The sequence below is a fragment of the Bombus impatiens genome, unplaced genomic scaffold (genome assembly GCF_000188095.3).
Source record: "Bombus impatiens unplaced genomic scaffold, BIMP_2.2 scf_0197, whole genome shotgun sequence".
In the NCBI taxonomy this organism is placed as follows: Eukaryota; Metazoa; Arthropoda; class Insecta; order Hymenoptera; family Apidae; genus Bombus; species Bombus impatiens.
This window is the reverse complement of record NT_176616.1, coordinates 2,887,761-2,906,668: the sequence shown is the minus strand read 5'-3', so window position 1 is coordinate 2,906,668 and position 18,908 is coordinate 2,887,761. Positions and strand designations below refer to the sequence as shown.

At 38.8% G+C, this 18,908-nt stretch overlaps 1 long non-coding RNA gene across 2 annotated transcripts; it reads right to left on the bottom strand.

Moving 5' to 3' along the window:
- Positions 1 to 378: 378 nt before the first annotated feature.
- LOC112212476 lies at positions 379 to 17,693 on the bottom strand. Of its 2 annotated transcripts, XR_004461298.1 has the most exons (4): positions 17,514 to 17,693; positions 13,991 to 14,064; positions 7,864 to 8,002; positions 379 to 4,757 (listed from the first exon to the last, which is right to left on the bottom strand). It is a non-coding gene; the product is annotated as an uncharacterized LOC112212476 (long non-coding RNA). The 2 variants fall into 2 exon arrangements; XR_002946302.2 differs by lacking the exon at positions 7,864 to 8,002 and having other exon boundaries at positions 17,514 to 17,690.
- Positions 17,694 to 18,908: the final 1,215 nt, after the last annotated feature.

Sequence of the window (18,908 nt, the reverse complement as noted above, 5' to 3'; positions counted from 1 at the left end):
TAGCGATATATGTACGTACTTACTTCGATGATCAAAGCCGGTGTTTACGATTCAGAAATAGGCGGGAGTTTCTAAAAACCCTTTGTAAACACAAAGCGCACCAATGAATATTTGCACGTTGTTTTCGTTTATTCGCACGTAAATGTAAATAAAAGAAAATATAAATGAAGATAAATAAGATAAATCGTATGTTTGATAAAATAAAAAAGTTTTGGAAAATACGCTGCTGCCAAATCGAGCAAGGCACGTGTAAGGGAATTTCAAGTGGGACACGTAAATCGTTCGAGGGATATAAGAGCAGCCAGACAGAACGTTCAACTAACCATAGATAATGTGCTAAGGTCCCATGTGCTCTTGGCCTGCTTTTGGTAGCCCTTCTTGTTCCTTTTGCCGGGTCTGCGCAAACTGGAAAACCATCCTGCGGCTATGGCGACGGCGCTAACGTCCCGACGGTTGTCCGTCTGCACGTTGCTACCGCGAACTTCGTCGAGGGCGTCCACCGACCTGCCGGTGAAAATCATGCTTGGCACCGAGTTCGCGTTGCCAAACTTCACAAACCAATGGAATTCGTTCCACTCGGCCCCCTTCACTTCTCCCGAACCGTGATACTTTCAGGAACAACCTAACCACACTTTCTGACACCATGCGCTGCATGCGACACTGTAGCCGTTCGATCTCGAGGGTGACATTGACATACGCTTCTATCGTTAACCGATCGTTAAAGCGATCAGAAACGATCGCTCGCGTTACGAGTACTCGAGTAAACGTGACCCTTTGTCGAAAGAAACTGTCGACACGCGAGATCAAAGATCTCAACGGTTCAACGACCCTGAATCAGTAATGCAATTCCTTCAAAATTAGTATCTTCCGATCGATCCACGATCGATGTTTCACTGATGCGTATTGACCACTACACGTGATAATCTATCAATAAACGCATCTAAAATTTCGAAAAACGTCTCGGAATTCCTGATCAAATAATGTTCACTCGTCTATCGATGAAAATATCGGTGAACGAAGTAAGAGTCTGAAGTGTAGAATTTTTTACTAAACCTTATTTATCACTTAACATCGATAAACTCTGATAAGTTGGAATGACAGTAGTCACGCGAGATGATACGAGCAATTTAAAGCTTCCGCGAGATTTAGAAAAAAACACTGTCGCACGATCGTTTTATCTTCTTAAAGTCGACTCTCTCCGATAACAACAACGAAAGCAGCGTAATTTTGACCGGAGACCGCGATTGTATCGGGTTAGCTGAGATCGTAATGTTGCGGGATAAAGAACGATCTGCCTCACGCAGCGGCTGCCGTGCGACTCGCGACAGCGAGCTAGAGTAAACGGTCGCGCTGGAAACGCGCTGGCGCCTCGTGGTGGACGCATCGTGAACTCAGTCACGCGTGTGCGAATACAGGCTGATTCTCGTAACTGGTATAACTTATAGCTTTCTTCTAAATAAAGATAAATGCATAGAAAATATTATTAGAATCGTTTGATGAATCGCTTATTCATATATTTAAAATATAAGAAATAAAACAATACTAAATTAAAAACGTTAAATACGTTCTATCGGTTAGCTGCTTGGTAAATATGTATACAGTAATAATGCGCAGAAACATGCAGATACGTGAATCCCAATTAATCACATTGACCTTTGTTTTTCACGAAGTATTCATTTCCATGATTTGTTTATTTTCTCAAGTGCATGGAAATTTTTATGTAAAGAACAATTTAATTAAAAATTCTTTTACGCGCGATACACAATCGCGGACGTACGCAGCATGAGAATAGAAAACGAACAAGGTTGCATCTTGCACAAATCCACCTACGGAAGAAATAAAACCGATACAACTTGAATTTTTCTGAATCGATCTACGGTTTCATTCTTTTTTCTGCCAAGGGTTTTTTTCCGTTCATCGCGAAAATGAAGTACGAGCCACTCCAATTGCAAGGAGCAGCCTGTACACTATACCACGTTTGCGGTGGCTCTCGTATGAGGTCAAACCGATCCTACTCTTCATGGGCGAAGTACGGTTTAAAAAGGCAGCGAACGCAGGCGCGCGGACCGCGGGAATTTCTCAATTGCATGATGCAGTATCTCCTCGTTACCAAAAGACTTCAGCAACGTAATTTCGGTCGTTTTAACGCGCTACAATATACCGAGAGCAGTGCTTTTCGAAAGATCGATATTTGAAGAACGATAGATATTTTTTATGGCGAGCTATATTTTTTGCAAGGATGTTCCGAGTTTCATTGCACCAGGTTCGCATAAATCAAAAGAAAAAAAAAAAAAAGAAAGAAATAGACTCTGTTCGAGATGAAATTTTTGAATGTATTGTCAAAAAGTTATAGTTTCAAAGTGTCCACTGAATATATATATATACATATATCGTAATCGGCTAAAATTGTAAGTTGTATTTCTAGGAATACTTCATTCGAACGTTGAACATACAAGCAACACCAAGTAGACACTCTAGCACGCATACTTGCCGAAGATCGTGAAAAGAATGCTTCCGAGAACGAGACAGGCTGAAATTTCGCCGACTGCTTATCAATTGGAGGCGCTTGAGTGTCGAGCAGGGCGTTGACAGGCCACGGTTCAATGTGACCGTTTTATCTACTCGTCTGAGCTTCTTCGACAAATTATTTCACCTAACTTTCACGTTACTTAGGTTACCACGCTATTTCGCGTAGCTATATACAGCACTCGCTTGAACGTCAATGTACGGTTCTATTTAAAGTAGCCATCTCGTCCATTGGAACGGAATTTTATCGAACGATTACGCTTTTCTACATATTAATATGTACATATTACGATGACAAAATTGAAAATTAAACATAGAACGTTCCCGCGAAAAACATGATACTCGACGAAGCTCCTTTTGCTTCTTGCTATCGAATTCGACGTCAAGTATCCATTGAACCGCATCAAGCATATTAAAAAACACTGATAAAAAATTTTAAATTAAATAACGAAGTGGGGTTCATTCGGACGCGGATTATCGTTTCTTCGGCCCCGTTGGTTCAACGGTCAGCAATATAATTTGCGTATGCTGCGAAAATTATCAAATATAACTCACATAGATCTCGCTCGCTATTATCCATCTTAATGAAAAAAATACGAAAATGCGCGCTGGTGTGGACAAGTGACGCGCTTCTCCAATAGTTAGCAACTAAATATATAGCTCGTTGATTAATTACTGCGTAATTGGGAAATGACCCGGAAAGCCGAAGCTGTAGATCGAATAAAACCGCTAGCAGCTCTATCGACGGAATTACAATGCAAATCAAAACATCGCATAATTCACCGTTTCTCAGACGCGTATCCTATTCGTAAATAACGACGTGTTCCTATTCTAATTCGGATTCCACTACTACGGGGCTGATAAATATCGTCGTGGGACGAAACGCAGAGAGAAAGAGGAATTCATTGCCGAATTGCTGATCACGAAATCTGCTCGTCGCAAAAAAGAATTGAATTCCATCCGCGTGATTCACGATTCACGGCTAGAAGAAACGAACGGAAGAAACGTTCGACTTTGTTTGCTCTCTTCTTTATCGGCTGACGATTCTTTCCCCACTCTAACCAGAGACGAAAAATCGAACGAGAAACAGATTACGCGCACAGCCCAATATTGCGAAGCAGCGAACAGGCGTTCATTCGCATTTGCAAACGATATCTCCTTGGAGTGATCGAATCGGTGATTCGATCACCGTGTTTAAACGCGATTCAACGACGTGTCGTCGTTGCACCTGCTACAGCTGCATCGTGAACGGGACGAGACGATTAACCAGGCGTGCACGCGTTTATCGCGTGACGGTTACGCAGATGCGCGCGCACGCCCCTCACCAAACTTGCCTCGATTTGTTTTGCTCGACTCGCACTGTATTTGACCAGAATTCGCAATTCGATATTTTCTAAATTGCATACGCATGGATTGCATGGAATAGGAAAACGTAACAAACGAGATGGTTCTTTCTCCGATTTGTACTGAATGGTTTTCAAGTATCGATTGTGCTAGCATACAGACATGTACGTACAATGGAATAATGAGAATGTACGTATAGCGCGTCTCAGAATACATATTATTTATATCACATTATTTATAGCGAGACGCTTTTTTATTTTGATGCAATGCGAGTAAGGAAAAGATTCAATCAAACACAGGTAACAAAACGGTGAGAAAGAACGAATAAAAAGTTTATCGTCCGAAGCGAAGCTTTGGTAAAACGAGAAATACACGTTTTTATTTTTTCTGGGTATACGTTTTTCAGTCGTCAATCTCAATTACAACGACGAAATAATAATAGAACAGACATCCAAGGAAAACAAAGTAAAAAGGTTCGGGATGAATAAAAGTGCGTTCAAGAGGAGGGTAATTCGAATGGTAAAAGTGATTACCGCTGGCAAGATTCCCAGTTATGCGATAATCGAGGACACAATCTAACCGACAGAAAACAACAAAACAAACGAGTCTATTTTCTCAATAAAAGCAACGCGCAGGCGTTACACTGTTAATGATCCATTAACAAGCAATTTCACAGGTTTAAATAATTCCACGAAATCACGATACCAGCAAGCGGGTGTCGTTACTCGACGAAAGTGCACGCACGAGTGTCATGAATTTTGCTCTTTCAGTCCCAGGGGATGCCATATGCCGGTCAACGATGTAGGGTTCGCTGTTGCTCGCGTTCCATCACGAACTCGTCATAGTTCCCACCTCCAGATACATCATTAAATTTCCCAGAACGATTCCTAGCCGATATAAAATTACGTATACAAATCCGTGATCTTTTTTAATATTATTTTACTTTATTATTTTGCTTTTTTCGTAGAGAATTAAAAAATGCATCGAACGACGTATGACAAAATGTAGAGTTCCATTTAAGAAAATAGAGGCGACCTTGAAACATTTGGAACGTCTCCACTTTCGGAGAAGACACATGCATCACGTGATGCATCATTCAAGATCATTACATTTTTTCCTAATTAAATTCTTTTTATCTCCTGCCGTTTTAACGTTGACTTGACCTCGCTGCATGATTCAGATATGTCCGTGGATTGATCACCGTGGGAAGCTGAATCTGCACGAGGTCTGTGTACTAATACGGTACAATAGAATAAGAATATCGACTAATAATATGCCAAGAGACCCGTCCACGAACTTGTTAACCGAACTGGCCATTAGCTTTGATTCAGTCTCTGTTGAAGAAGGTAGGCTACTACGAACGTAGTCCAGTTTGTACGATCGATGCATCAATCCAGTCCTGATGTAATTTAGAGTTTTGTTATATCGTGAAAATTATTATACGCGCGAAAGGATACGCCCTATGACTCACGTTACCTATTAGCGTTACCGCGAAGCACATCTACTAGTTATTGCATTGATATGTCAAGCTTCCTCCATGGATGCTTGTCACTGTAATTTGACGATTTATTCTCTTTTAAGCGGTCGCATTAAATGGGCATCAAAAGAAACGACTTCGCTAAAGTGACTCGTGAATTTAAGAAAAATGTCAGAACTTGTGAAAAACCTTTCTCGCATATTTTTGAATGCTGTTTAATTTTTTGAGAAACAGTTCCCTCTTCTCTTTTATTTTACTCGATCAATGGAGTTCTATCTTCGAACGACCTTCGTTGTACGAATAATTTCTTGCACCATGGCGCAATACAATTTCTCGGAAGTAATCATATCGTCGTCGTCGTCGAGCTATTCAATTCACAAGTAAAAATAGACACGTTTGATTGCAATCACATCCTCCGATGGTAACGTAGTTTCATGCATACACAACTTTATTAACTTTACGTCGATCAACAGCAAGAAATTCCTATTTTCTTCTGAAGTTTTGAGATCGAGGAAATGCTCCATCAAAGGTGTAATACGATTGCTTCGAACAGCGAGTAGTTTGCAAAATAATTATTTTCTGCGCAGCTGTTCTACTGCTTCAGAGCCATGTATCATACGTGAATATTATCAACATCGAGACAAATTAATTTTCTTCAGCTACGGAAGACACGCTTCGTGTCACGTCGTATGACATTCGATTTTGTGCGAATTCCTCGAATAACGGTATTCGATTGAAAGATCTTTACGCGATAATTTTTTTCATTCTTTTACTCTCTTAATATTGACTTTTCTTACGACCCATCAGAGAGAGTGAAAATTCTAAATAAAATAAACTGTTACATCACGTTACGTAATCAATCTCGGTAATCTGGGAACAAATTATTAATGGAAACGATACAGCTAACCGCAGTTAGAAATAAAAGAACATGCGAGCAACGATAAGGAGGCACTTGGACTGATTTGCATACGGCATTTTGAGTGCAACGATCGTATCAGCCTCGTTTGCCCCGTTTCGTGAAAACAAACTAAAGTTACGAAATCTTTCTTTTCGCATTACGCTGATAATCTATCTTAAACCCATTAACTGCAGTGATACGCAATTTGCATGAAACTCAAATGTCTTGGAACCTAGGAAATATTCGATCGATGTATAAACGTTCGATCACGTACGATCCACTGCAATTGATTCTAGAAACTTCGATCTTCGGTACACGAATTTGCCAATTTTATTTTTTCGAAATTACAACAGGCAACGAGGCGTGAAGCAAAATTTTGCGGTTACCTAGAAGAAAATCGAAAGTGGCGACTTTCCAAGAGCGAGCGAAGTCGAGGGAAAGTTTTTGAAACTACGGTATAGAGAAATCGGAAAGAATCGGACGCGAGATGAGCCGGAGATATCGCGGGGGGTGGGAGAAAAATGAGTTCTTTTTTCCTCGGTATTCACTATCCATCGCGGCTAATAAAATCGCAGCAGTCGCTTCGAGGCCCACTGACCCGATTCCCATTCCTCGCTTTTCATATTTTCCGTGGCCGAGACGCGTGCAAATTGAACTTTCTAAGTACGTTTCTGCACGAATCGGTCAACGAAGAACGCTGAAATCAACAGGTCTACTAACATGACTTTGTAACAAACGCCAGTGGTACACGGTTATTTTCAAACCGAAACGTTTAGGTTCGTCCGTTTTTATCTCACATTTCAAATATGTTAAATAAGCAACAATGAGATTAGAATGCTTGGAAGGGAGTCGAAATAAATATAGGTATAAGGTAGAAATTAATTAAAACATTTTCGGGGATAGATGCATCGATATGTGTTAAGATTTTGTGATATCATGATAATTGCCGATGCGATTGCACGAGACTTTCGTCATTCTTGCACGCGCGGAAATCACGGCGAACGATTCTATTTACATCGCTAGAGTAATAAGCAACTTCGAGAACGACCTCAAAGTTAGCCAAATATTTATGATTTAATCGTTCGCTGCTTCGTTTCCAGATCGATTTCAATTGTCAATACGATCGTCACTGATTGACTCTTGCATCATCTTTGTCTCCGTATATCTTTGAATACTTCGTCCTCATGTTTTGTTATTTAACGCAATAGCTAAAGCTGACACGATTCGTCCGAAATCAACTTGCCGATCAAGATCCACGGACAATCATCATTCCATATCGAATTGATATAAAAGTTCAATACAAAAGAGCATGATCTTTAAGTCGAAGTTCGAAAAATAAGATTATTTCTGATCCTTTGAAAGGTCAAAACCGTGACCTTGGATGGCAATCGATTTCAGACCGATTTTAATACGCTCGATGGATTAGTAATCAAAATTAGACTAAAAGATATAAACTTGCCCTTCCTTCGCAATTAATATTGAACAAAACAAAAATTATAGAAACAGTAGAGTGATGACGTTGAAAACACGCTGTCAATAGGAAAACCAGACACACACACATCATAAAACGAGCACCAGGAAATCGTATCCAAACAAGCTTTATCAGAACGAAATTCACCTTTCGAGCTCGTTTGCCAGGGCAGAACCAGATAACGAAGTACGAGCAGCAGCAGAGCCATCCTCGTCCGCCGCCACAACGAGAGCTTGACGTCATGGATGTCGAGAGTCAGGATCCACATGGATCAGACGACGGACCGCTAGATCGATTAAATCCATTTAGGAAGACCGACGAGCGCAAGAAACACTGAGGATATTCAGCATGCGACTTTACCGATTACATATCTAGTCGACTCTCTTTTTTCTCTTTTGCCGATCGTGTTTACACTCGTTTACTTCGTTCCCGTCTATTGCTCCGTGGAACACGTTGAATGAAAGGCGTACGCGCGAGATCAATAGAAACGAAAACGATGAAAAGGTTAGGGATAATCGATATCTACCAGCGCACCGATGTCTCCGTAATTGGAACTGAAAGGGAACGTAACGCGACACGTGACGCGTATCGTACCGAATCCTTTGTTGATAACTGCAACCTTGTTGCGGGTTACGCTGAGAACCCCTACGAGTGTTATCGCGACTGAACGATACCTTGATTTACGTTTAATTACGTTAAACAAAAGATGAAACCCGCGAAATGTCAATAGTAGCTTAATCGGAGGGAGATGTTTATCGAGATTCCTCGTGGCTAATTTCTCAGTTTCGATCGGTAAGATGCTTAGAAAATGATACAGATCTCCGTACGAAATAAATAGATATTGATAAGTAGACTACACACGTGTGTTATGTTTTGTAAATATTTGCAGGAACTAAATCAATGTTCGATCATAATGCTCGAGAACTTGGTTCTGGCAACTACCAAAAACTCGATGCTATACGTCAATATCGTTGGTACTCCTCGACCTCACTAGCATGAAGAAATTCATCCATCAAACTTTTTAATTAGGTCGATCAAAATCAATTACTCGTTTATGGGGACAGTGTTAATAGATTAATTCCCGACGTCGGAAACTTTAACGTTACTCTATATTCTTCGATATTTACCTTTTCTCTCGGAAGCGTCGTAATATGAAATGCGCATGCGCGCAAGCGTTTGTTATTTTATAGAAAATATACGAGATGTATAAGTAAACGAGAAGCCTATCAATTATCACGGAAACGTTTTATCATAAAGACGACATCCTGGAATTTTTGTGAAGGCAGATATGCGCGCGTGCCAAGCGCCAAAGATAGATAGCAGTCAAGAATTTTTAGGCAATCGGTCATTTGTTCGACCATAAGGTAAACACGATGCCCACCAACGTAACTACGGATAAAAAAGAAAATCATTCGATTCGCCCTCTATGAAACATTATTGCAGCTAACAACGTGTCTTGTTTATGCTCGAATGTAATTATCAAAATTACATACAATATGAAACACATTGTGAATTATGGGAAGTTTGTGCAAAAAAATATTTAAGATTCGATATTAGAGGTTATGAACTCTCATCGATGTTTACATGCAAATACATATGAGGTTAAAATATTTTTCGTGTCTTTTAATAGTTTGCGAAATACTGATTTAGAAATTAAGATACAATATTTTTCTTATGTAAAGGGAATATTCCATTCATATTTCATACTAAATAAGGAACACAAACGATAGGTAATTATTTACGTTACTCATTGATAACATACGTGTATATGAGAATTGTTCGAATGAACTTGATGACCTGTGTTCAAAGTCAGTTAATATCACGACTTCAGACTGTCTTACATAATAAAGAAAAAAGAAAGTTTAGAATTCATGTTTACAAACATAAGATAGAATTGCGTATGTGGCGCCCTCATGGTTCGTGACTGTGAACTTAAGCAATCGATAACATAGAAATCTAGTAACGGCTACATTACCATTCAAACATTTGTTATTAAACTTATCATTATTAAAAAAGACACGCATTAATCTTTGTCCCACAGATTTTTCATTTTTACAGACCTATTCAAACGGTCAAATTATTAATTGCAGCTGGATATTAAATTTCAAAATTGGATCTACAAAATTACTACGGAACTATAAACTATCCTCATTGCTTATATCAACTATATTGCTATTCACGATAAACATTTCACGTAATAAGACACGACCTCATTTTACGTCGTAATTGATATTTCAAGTTGCAGGAACTGGTGCATACTGCCATCTGACAAGGCAGCGGTAATCACTCGGACGACAATCGCGATTACTAATTGAACATTGCTAATTGTCTAGCACAATCCGTCCAACGGTACTTCAAAGCTGCCTACTTCGTTGCATTCCCGTGTTCGTTTTAAGTCTCCACCGAAGTCATTGGAGCCAGTTTCCCTTCGTAATGAGTTTCCCTTACAAAGCACTCCGACGTCTATTCAATTTCCTCGGTGTTATAGATCTTCCTCCCTCGAGAAATAACGGTTTGCCGCGCGGTAAGTGCAAAGGAAACGTATAAGAAGTCTATTGTTACCGACAGAAGAGGACAGGAGAAGCACAGGTAAGCCAGACTGAATAAGAAAAGAAACAATCTATGACTATGATCTATATCATGGGTTTTGGCTCTTTAAAGTGTAACGTTAAGTAACTGCTGCCAACGAATCGGCTCTTTCTATTCCCTAATAAACTTCCTTTTAGTTGACTCGTATGACATTACGATTCGATCAACTCGTGGTAGTTTGACCAATTTTCGTATCATGCAATCTTTCCCTTTTTCTAAAAACCGTTTTTCTGTCTACGAAATCTGGCATAACAATGTGCTTATAACAACATTACAGTTTTCTTCGCAATTAGAACTTAGAATTAATTTCAGAAAATACTTAATCCTCGTCTTCTGATTCCTTAAATATTCAGCAACAATACAACAAACAAAAAAAAAAAAAATAAAAGTAATGAAAAAACGATAAAGAAACTCAAAAAATCGAAGAGTTTCTTCGAGTATAGGATGAAAGAAGCGTGGAGGATTTTCCTGAGCGAGACTAAGGGCGGTTCAGAGCGCAGCTATCGAAGAGGTCTAAGCTCGATCCCAAGATCCTCTTTCCATAGATGGACCCGTGGGGGATAAAAAAAGCACCTGACCAGTCTTTACCCAAGACTCGTCTGCGGACGAGGACTCCCGCTCCCTCGGAACCTATGTCTACCATGGAGGACACAATGAGAACACGGTGCGCGCACAACAACAGCAGGTTGCGCGTCCATTTAAAAGGAGAAACGTAGGTACAATGCACTCCGAGTAACAAAACGGACGTCCACATAGACACGGAGAAACGCGACGAGCTGCTCTGAGCCGATGTTCGATGAGCGTCTATCTCGCTATATAGTTCAAGCTGTTGTTAAACAACCGTTTATAGGAAAAACCTATGTGTTCGACCAGGAACGCTTAATCGAATAGAGTAATTTTCTTTCCCTCTCTCTCTTTTTCAATTAACAAATAAAACACAGTCCAGCTTGAAATTATGAAAATCGCATCTTAATTTTTCCTGATTTGGTATTTAATTTAACGATCATTGAATGTTTGGTCAATTTATCGTTTGCGAAAATACATCGTTTGAAACATATAGAATGTACCGAGTTTCCAACATACGGTAAAACACTACTCATTCGAACGAAATATTTTCTTTTCACCATTACTCAAAATATATATATACAGGGTGGTTGGTAACTGATGGTACAAGCGGAAATGGGGCGATTCTACGCGAAAAAGGAAGTCGAAAATATAGAATAAAAATTTTTTTTTTAATTTTTCCATCGAGACAACGATCTACAGTGAGATCCGTTATAACGAGACGCGATAAAGTGCACGCGTACCGAGCGAAAATTCAAAGTCGATTTTCTCGAAAACAAAGCCTCGAAGGAAAAATTTGTATTCTATATTTTCGATTTCTTTTTTCGCGTAGAATCACCCCCTTTCCGCTTGTACAATCAGTTGTACTTGTACCAACCACCCTGTATATGTTTCGCGAGTTACATATTTTCACTTTATCATTTTAATTATAATTCTGTCGGAAGGTGGTAAATTCAAAAAGCAAACGACCTGTTCAGACTTCCAACTCACTGTTTTCTATCCGTCGAAAATTCCCAGACTACGACAACAGCTGACGATACATCGAGAAGACCCCGAGACACCTGGCCAAGGTACGAGGCATGGCAAAAGTCGATGGATATCTTTCCCCGGAAATATACGAATACTTCACAGCCCCAAGCTCCCTTTTCATTCGTCCCCTTATCGCGATTATTATTGAAAGAAACACTTCGGAACGGAGCACGAATTACCGATGAAGCAAAACTGATAGTGACAAGTGAGATCATTTCTTGTTTATTACGATAAGAGAGCCAGTTGAGAAACTGAATCGTTGTTCTAACGCGGTCACGTTTATTGTTCGTGATAATGCACAGCATCAGCTTCCGTAGGCTAACTGTAATAAACGTAACAAGGGCACGATACATCGGACATGCGATTTTTTTTTTAACGAGTTCGAAATTCGTTTGATTCGTTGCCAGCAAAATTCGCTTCTTACAAAAGATACAACTTGCGCGACGAAAATTACCAAATGGCAACTATATGAAATACGTACGAGGACGAAGGTTGTCAGTGAAAAAATATCTTAAGACCGATTTATTATTAATATCGATTGGCAGTTTGCTCGCTGTAGCCACTGACGTTTACCAATCGAATCTACGACTTCCTATATATATGACAAAGCATATTGCTTTTCCGAGTGCAATCTGTTAAAATCAATCAGTAACTTCTTTGCGTTGATGTTAATGTATGTCAATGTGAGTGAAACAATAATACGTTTTGCTACTTGTACGTATGTTAACATTTCCTATCCATTCCTTTAGTTGCTGAACAAGCGGCGATCAGTATCCTTTCTGTTTGTAGTGTTTTCTTCCGATACTTCTATCTTCTACTTCTATATCATTATTGTGCTATTGTTGAGTTATTGTTGCCTCGTACAGAACTATTTTGTATAAGACATTTCTTCTGCACGGTAAAATACATCGAATAAAACACTTTACTTCTTGGAGCAATAGTAGAAAGGTAAGAAGGATAATAGAAAATTTACTTAGATTAAATAGAAGAAAATTGAAAAAGTTTCTTAAACGGTGAATATAAGTAAATTTGTGCGAAAAGAAATTGATTATTCTTTACCAATAAACCGTAACAGAAAAAGACTCAAGCCCGTTAACTTCTGAAGGAGGTCAACAATGTTATTATATATCATCATCGTATCATCATATATTATACAGGGTGGTTGGTAACTGGTGGTACAAGCGGAAAGGGGGTGATTCTACGCGGAAAAAGAAGTCGAAAATATAGAATAAAATTTTTTTTTTTTTAATTTTTCCATCGAGACAACGATCTACAGTGAGATCCGTTATAACATATCGCGCGCGTACCGAGCGAAAATTCAAAGTCGATTTTCTCGAAAACAAAGCCTCAAACGAAAAATTTGTATTCGAAATGAATTCGAAATCTGTTGAATGTTGGAGAAGGAGGTATAGCATACATATATACGTATTCATACAGGGTGGTTGGTAACTGGGGGGACAAGCGGAAAGGGGGTGATTCTACGCGGAAAAAGAAGTCGAAAATATAGAATAAAATTTTTTTTTTTTTAATTTTTCCATCGAGACAACGATCTACAGTGAGATCCGTTATAACATATCGCGCGCGTACCGAGCGAAAATTCAAAGTCGATTTTCTCGAAAACAAAGCCTCAAACGAAAAATTTGTATTCTATATTTTCGACTTCTTTTTTCGCGTAGAATCACCCCCTTTCCGCTTGTATCGCCAGTTACCAACCACCCTGTATATTTACTTTCAAGTTTCATTGAGGATGCATCATTATTACAGAATTAAACGCAAAATGGGAATAGGAGTATTATTATATAGTAAAAATTACCGACGTCGAATATTTTCCCATTAAATATCTCAGCTTGATAACACAGCCAAAAAATCGAATAAACTAGGTCTCGATAGGGCACGTTCTTCGCGGGCAAACAAATAACACGAACGGATAACAAGCAGAACGATAGAAATATTGTAAAATTTCGGTACGCGAGATATCGGATAAAACTGTGAAAAATTCTTTCTCACGACACCGTTTCGCTTATACAGGCAGAGTCGCTAGAACAGAATCGCGAAGAAGAAGAGGGCAAGAGAAACAGGGCAATTGACTCACTTGTATCTCGAGTAGCAGCTCCGTCTTCTTTCGCCTGATGTCTATTAGAATCTTCTGGTGTTCTGGCGTCAATTCTGCGCAACAAAAAAGAGCAATCTTATTACGTGCACTTTCTTTTGCTATGCAACTGTGATATGTAATTTGTTCGCGTAAACGTCTTACATTAACGGCAAAGTAACACAGTTCGGCAAATGTTGCATTTCCCATTGTTTCGAAGAAAATCAGTTATAAAATCAAATCAATATCAACGCACGTTCGTCGATGAAAAAATGCCAAAAATTTAGTAGATTCCAAATCGTGTCATCCTTGTCGTAAACTACGTGGAAAAAGAAAATGTACTTTGTACTTTGAGGAAACTAATTACAAAGAAGATTACGGCTTTCCTATCGTATTTAGTCCAGACAAAGAAGCAACGAAAATTGTCTAGTAACGCTAGGATCATCGAATTCGTCAGAATGGCGAATTTTGCATATTTTATGTTCGCAATTATTACACTTAGATAGTAATACTTGGGTAGTATTTTTTCCAAGGGATTTGTTAGAAATACTATCCAACGTTTTCAAATCAAATTAATATCTTCTTTTGCTCGTTTGCACGATACCTTTGATAGATTCGAGCATTCGTTTGAGAATCGAAGATTCATTTACAACGAACACAGGAACGTGATTATGACATTACATAAACGACTGTTTATTTCTACCATATCACTTTGGTTGTAATTTTATTAATAGCACTCTAAGTACGTGGTATATTTAGATACACCTTACGAGTGTTTTGTTCTAACGTCAATTTATACTAAACCGTTGAATGACAGATATGCTTGTTACTCACGAACGACTTACACGTGTTCCATTCTTCGGTCTCGTAACGTGTCGGCGTACAAAAGGGAGACAGAAGCTCGATCGCGAATCAATTAAACAAACAGATACGAACGATTAATAATTGATCGTGAACTTGATTGGACGACAACCGGTCTCGATTGGAGCAGCGTTCGAACACAATAGCGCATCCTCGATGCCAGTCAGGCCGAGGAAGGGGCCTCATTAGAAGCAATTTAACGACAGATCTAAAAATAGGTCTTTCGAATTAAGGCTGGGGTCGTGGTACACGCACTGAATAAACGCAAATAGGATTAGACTTCGAAGGGGAACAAGTGGCAAATAAGTAGCTTTTATTATAAAAACCTTGAACCGCTTTTTGCAAAACTTTCATCTATTGTCATCGAAATCATACGTGCTGCTATATCTTTTTTCATTTCGTCATCGTTCGAGCGATATTTGTAGCTGAACGATATGCGAGTAATTGACCGTTGCCCAAATTATAATGTTTTTATCCTCAATGAAACTTGAAAGTAAATATACAGGGTGGTTGGTAACTGGCGATACAAGCGGAAAGGGGGTGATTCTACGCGAAAAAAGAAGTCGAAAATATAGAATACAAATTTTTCGTTTGAGGCTTTGTTTTCGAGAAAATCGACTTTGAATTTTCGCTCGGTACGCGTGCGGCACGTTATAACGAATCTCACTGTAGATCGTTGTCTCTATGGAAAAATTTAAGAAAAAAAAAATTTTTATTCTATATTTTCTACTTCTTTTTTTGCGTAGAATCACCCCCTTTCCGCTTGTACCACCAATTACCTACCACCCTGAATATATTTTTTTATTAGAAACACTTATGTATACCGTACGCGAAAAACGAATATGTTGCTTCACTAATGCAGGATCATTATAATAGATTGACATTATTCGTTATATTCTTAGGATACTTTCGTCCCTATAATTAGCACTCCAGTCATGCGTGTGTAAGATCAATGCATACAATCACGTAACAGTAGACACGCATTCTTCATCGCATCGATCGTTTTTAAAAAAAGAATGAGCAATAAGACGAGATATCGATCACAGAGGATTGATAAAAATATAAGGATGTATCGTATATAAGTAACTTCGTATCGAATTGAAGTTACACAGAATTCATTGACACATCGTTTTTAGGTAAAAGAATTTTCCAAAGTTTTGAAATATCGTTTTATGCTTCTTTACTTGTTTAGTCGAATAGAAGGTCGTTCAACTTGTTAGTCGTACCGTAATTACGGAACACCTTGTACAAGTGAATAGTATTATTAACGACGACGCTCGAACAATTTAAATGCTACGGCAAAAATACTACCACTAGAATCTCAAAGCGTTAACCTTTAAGCATCACGAACTTAGGTTGCGCTTCTTCCTTCGAACGTTAGGCGCGTACCCGTTATAATTTAAGCCCTAATAAAAAGGAACAAAAATCGAGCGATTAAACGATGGTGCAGAAGAGAAATTTCAAAGAAGTAACATACCGTGATAAATTTGAATCGGAATGACACGATCATGGGGATAATAAAACGCGAATGAGTGTCGGAAGTTAATAAGGTGACTGTGGCGTATAATTTGCTCGTTTCCCGAGTGAGCGTAAACATGAAAATACAACAGAAGAACGACGGAGGAAGGAGAAAAGGAGAAGGAAATGGTGCACCGCGTTTCATACGCCATTCATAATGCGTTCTGCCACCTGCGCTACGTCGCAAGGGTACCGTATGATCCCGTGTCTCGACCTCCGCGCGAGGTTATGTAATTCGAACGGGTACGCTAACCTCTTCCTTTCGCGCGACGAACGGAAAGTCGCGCCGTTCGGATTAGGCTAGGTTACGTGGTCGAGCGGAACAATTAGAAACTGTTGCTTCGTCGATGGCACGAGGAACGTATAACGGGGTCGATAGTCGTGTTTCACAAATCAGAAAGGGTCTCATAGATCCTAATTGCAACACCGTTAACTCTCGATACAATACCTTCGATGGATACCATAACATTAAGAAACCATCTCGTCGCCGATCTTGATACTACGATCCGTGATTGTCAGCAACATTAACGACGCTGCAGCGATAACAGTACTATCGTATTTCGAACGAGATTGGGACCGTCCCAACGCGTGTAGGTATAACACGCGATACGACGTTTTGCGTAATCGTGTGATTCACCAAGATATTTTGTTTCAAGATGCGCGAATGTAAACAAAAAAGATATCGAAACGACGAATGCATGGAAAGGTCTCTTTTTTTCTCACGTACCGTACAATATCGATCGCTAATGGGTATAAAATTGTTTCCGCGAGATTCCCGAATTCCAGTAAATCTCTTGCTCGGTCGCTCAATCTTCTTTGCTCTGTCTCTCTCTTTAATGCTACGAGAAGCTGCATTTTTGTTGACAGATGGAAGGTATACGTTCAAAAAATTTCGAACGTTTTATAACTCTTTATCAGACAGTTAGATGCTACGAGACGAGAATCAGAATTGAACGAATCCCTTAGATTTTCTCGAGGAAAAGAAAATTTCGTTTTGTTTACGAGATGTACACAATGGAAAAGTAGAAAGAGAGAGAGAGAGAGAGAGAGAGAGAGCGCGTGCGCTCTGACAGGGAAAACCTAGATTTTTGCCAGGTTGCTACGTACATAGAGACAGATAAATTAGGCTTATTGAAAATGTTCTTACCCGTTGTGCCGAACTGGTCGAGCTGGTGAGCACCAGAATTTACTCCCGCACCCCCCAGACCGTCCAGATCCTGCCACATTTCCGAAAACACGCACTTTCCGGACACACGCACGCACAGAATCACCCACCTTCACTCAAGCGGCGCCATTTTCACTGTGTACTGATTACTCTCGGCTTATACGATCTAAGCGCCCTCCTCGATGTCGTAGATCAATCTTCAACTAATAGCACGACGGCGTTTATTTTTTATCGACGATTGCGTAATTGAGAACTATTGCACAAAAAGTCAGTTAAAAATAATTTCACTCGTTCTACATGTTTATGAAACGACCAGCTCTATTTTACTGTAGACATTTACAAAATAAATATACTGTCACATATTTATTTTTGAAGGAAGGAAAAGGTATAAAACGCTATTTGCTGAATTTGCAGATGAAAATAAGATCGATATTTCCAAATATATTACAGTAGAAGAATTAGACAAAATTATGTATAACCCAGACGAAATACAAAATAAACATGACTTGTTATGTAAATTTCTTTTCTTAACCACATACTGCTTTGTCAACATATGTTAAGGAAGATCATGCATTTACCAATCTCCATTTTTGCCCCTGAATTTATCGCAACCATTACACAATTACAATTGCATATAGAATCTGTAGTACATAATCAATACACCATTATTGTACACTCGTATATTCATGTAATATTAATGTTATATATAATTATGAATTGTATTAGTCATAATTCACAGACTATACGAGTTCCAAAAATATTAAGGTAATTTTTTATAAATTTTCGCTAATATTAAGCGCAATTAAAAAACTATTGTAAAACAAATACAACAATCAAATTTACTTCCAGCTTTTTTGTTAATTGATGATTATCAGAAACTACCACTTTTTACATTTATGTGACTCATTATTATTTGGCATGTCGCAAATTATATTCCAAAACGTAGTTTATAATTGCCGTCGACCGGAAGATGATGATATGTCTGATCTTATATCACTGTGTTATTAACCATATCCACAACACAGAGTGCGATTGACATTTGTAATAATTGCGGCATTGAACTAAGCAAAAATCGTAGAAATAGCAATTGCACGAATAGTATTGTAGCATAACAGACCATCAATTATTGTAGTCGAATAGAGCATAGCATATAATACATGTATGTGTATGTATAGGATCTAGCATATAGCGTAGCATTTACAACTGTTCATTTCCCAAGGTACGCGAATGCAAATATAATTATAATCATAAAATACTAGGTGGAATGAAAATGGTAATACAACCGGACAAGGGACGTATACTTAAATTTGGTTAATTCAGAACTAAACAAGTGTAAATAATCGACAACAGTTTAAACGAAATGTGAAAGTAAATAAA